General features: G+C 33.3%; 1 non-coding gene across 1 annotated transcript; it reads left to right on the forward strand.

Annotated features, from left to right (window-relative positions):
* Positions 1–104, forward strand: LOC127746945 (small nucleolar RNA R71). The gene has a single exon (XR_008008750.1). It is a non-coding gene; the product is annotated as a small nucleolar RNA R71 (small nucleolar RNA).
* Positions 105–2,991: the final 2,887 nt, after the last annotated feature.

Below are 2,991 nucleotides of genomic sequence, written 5' to 3' on the forward strand. Positions count from 1 at the left end.
ATGTCAGAATGACACTTTTTGGTCAGTTGCTTGTATCGCTCCCAAGCTTCATAGAGGGATTCACCTTCTTTCTGTCTGAAAGTTTGAACATTCATTCTAAGCTTACTCAGCTTTTGAGGAGGAAAGAACTTGGCTAAGAAAACCATGACCAACTTATCCCAAGAGTTCAGGCTATCTTTAGGTTGAGAGTCCAACCATACTCTAGCTCTGTCTCTTACAGCAAAAGGGAAAAGTATAAGCCTGTAGACCTCGGGATCAACCTCATTGGTCTTAACAGTATCACAGATCTGCAAGAATTTAGTTATGAACTGAAAAAGATCTTTTGATGGAAGTCCATAAAACTTGCAATTCTATTGCCTCAGAGAAACTAATTGAGGCTTTAGCTCAAAATTGTTTGCTCCAATGACAGGGATTGAGATGCTTCTTCCATGTAAGTTGGAATTTGGTGCAGTAAAGTCACCAAGCATCTTCCTTGCATTGTTGTTGGGTTCGGCCATGTCTTTTTCTTTTTCGAGATTCTCTGTAAGGTTTTCTCTGAATTGTTGTGCTTTAGCTTCTCTTAGCTTCTTCTTCAGAGTCCTTTCAGGTTCAGGATCTGCTTCAACAAGAATGTCCTTGTCCTTGCTCCTGCTCATATGAAAAAGAAGATGACAGAAAAGGAAGAGGAATCCTCTATGTCACAGTATAGAGATTCCTTTATGTGAGTAGAAGAAGAAAAGAATAGAAGAAGGAGGAGAAAAATTTGAACACAGAGGAGAAGAGAGGGTTCGAATTTTTAGATGAAGAGAAGTGTTAGTAAATGAATAAATAAATAGAAGGAGATGAGAGAGAGGAGTTTTCAAAAATTATTTTTGAAAAATGGTTAGTGATTTTTGAAAATTAGAGATAGAAAAGTAGTTAGGTGATTTTGAAAAAGATAAGAAACAAACAAAAAGTCAATTAGTTAGTTGAAAAAGATTTGAAAATCAATTTTGAAAAGATAAGTCAGAAAAGATTTTGAAATTGATTTTGAAAAAGATATGATTTGAAAAAGATATGATTAAAAAGATATCGTTGAAAAGATAAAGATTTGAAAAGATTTGATTTTTGAAATTAAAATTGATTTCTTGACTAACAAGAAACTAAAAGATATGATTCTAGAATTTAAAGATTGAACCTTTCTTAACAAGAAAGTAACAAACTTCAAATTTTTGAATCAATCACATTAATTGTTAGTAAAGTTTTCGAAAATTATGGAATAAAATTAAGAAAAAGATTTTGAAAATCAATTTTTAAAATTTTTGAAAATAATAAAAAAAATGAAAAAGATTTTATTTTTGAAAAAGTTTTGAAAAGATAAGATTTTTAAAATTGAAATCTTGACTTGACTAACAAGAAACAATTAATTTTAAAATTTTTTGACTAAGTCAACCCAAAGATTTCGAAAATTAGGAGTAAATTAAGAAAAAGATATTTTTTTGATTTTTTGAATTTTTAATGAGGAGAGAGAAAAACATAAATATGACCTAAAACATGAAAATTTTGGATCAAAACCAATGATGCATGCAAGAACACTATGAATGTCAAGATGAACACTAAGAACACTTTGAAGATCATGATGAACATCAAGAACTTATTTTTGGAAAATTTTCAAGAAAAGAAAAAACATGAAAGACACCAAACTTAGAAATTTTTAATATTTAGACACTAAGAATTTAAAAATGCACATGAAAAACAACAAAAGACACAAAACAAGAAAATATCAAGATCAAACAAAGAAAATCCTCAAGAACAACTTGAAGATCATGAAGAACACATGCATGAGTTTTCGAAATAATGCACAAATTTTAAAAACATGCAATTGACACCAACTTAAAAATTGACACTAGACTCAAACAAGAAATACAAAATATTTTTGGTTTTTATTATTTTATTAATTTTTTGGATTTTTTGAAAATTAATTTTGGAAAAACGCAAACAAATAAAAAATTTTTGAAAGATTTTTGAAAACTTTTTGAAAAGAAAATTACCTAATCTGAGCAACAAGATGAACCATCAGTTGTCCAAACTCGAACAATTCCCGACAACGGCGCCAAAAACTTGGTGCACGAAATTGTGATCTCAATGGCGCCAAAAACTTGGTACGCACAATTGTAATATCACTCTTTTTCACAACTTCGCACAACTAACCAGCAAGTGCACTGTGTTGTCCTAGTAATAAACCTTACGTGAGTAAGGGTCGATCCCACGGAGATTGTCGGCTTGAAGCAAGCTATGGTCACCTTGTAAATCTCAGTCAGGCGGATTCAAATGGGTTATGGAGTTTTGATAATTATAAGATAAATAAAACGTAAAATAAAGATAGAGATACTTATGTAAATCATTGGTGGGAATTTCAGATAAGTGTATGGAGATGCTCTATCCCTTTTGAATCTCTGCTTTCCTACTTCCTTCATCCAATCCTTTAGACTCCTTTCTATGGCAAGCTGTATGTTGGGTATCACTCTGGCTACAGTTTCTGTATGGCTAATCAACTGTCAGATTTCTCGTCTCGGATGAAAAATACCAGGCACAGCTACCACAGGGCTAATCATATGTCGGTTCTCACTTGTGTCGGAATAAGATCCATTGATCCTTTTGCACACTGTCACTATGCCCAACATTCGCGAGAGTGAAGCTCCTCACAGTCATCCCTTCCCAGATCCTACTCGGAATACCACAGACAAGGTTTAGACTTTCTGGATCTCAAGAATGCTGCCAATGGATTCTAGCTTATACCACGAAGACTCTGATCTCACGGAATAGAAGGCTCTGTTGTCAGGAGAGACAACCATGCGTCGTGGACCAGGAATCCAAGAGATACACACTCTAGCTTTCGCAGGTAGAACAGAAGTGTTTATCAGGCACCTGTTCATAAGTGAGAATGGTGATGAGTGTCACGGATCATCACATTCATCAAGTTGAAGTGCGAATGAATATCTTAGAATAAGAATAAGCATGAATTGAATAGAG

This window comes from Arachis duranensis, chromosome 4, assembly GCF_000817695.3.
Source record: "Arachis duranensis cultivar V14167 chromosome 4, aradu.V14167.gnm2.J7QH, whole genome shotgun sequence".
Classification (NCBI taxonomy): domain Eukaryota; kingdom Viridiplantae; phylum Streptophyta; class Magnoliopsida; order Fabales; family Fabaceae; genus Arachis; species Arachis duranensis.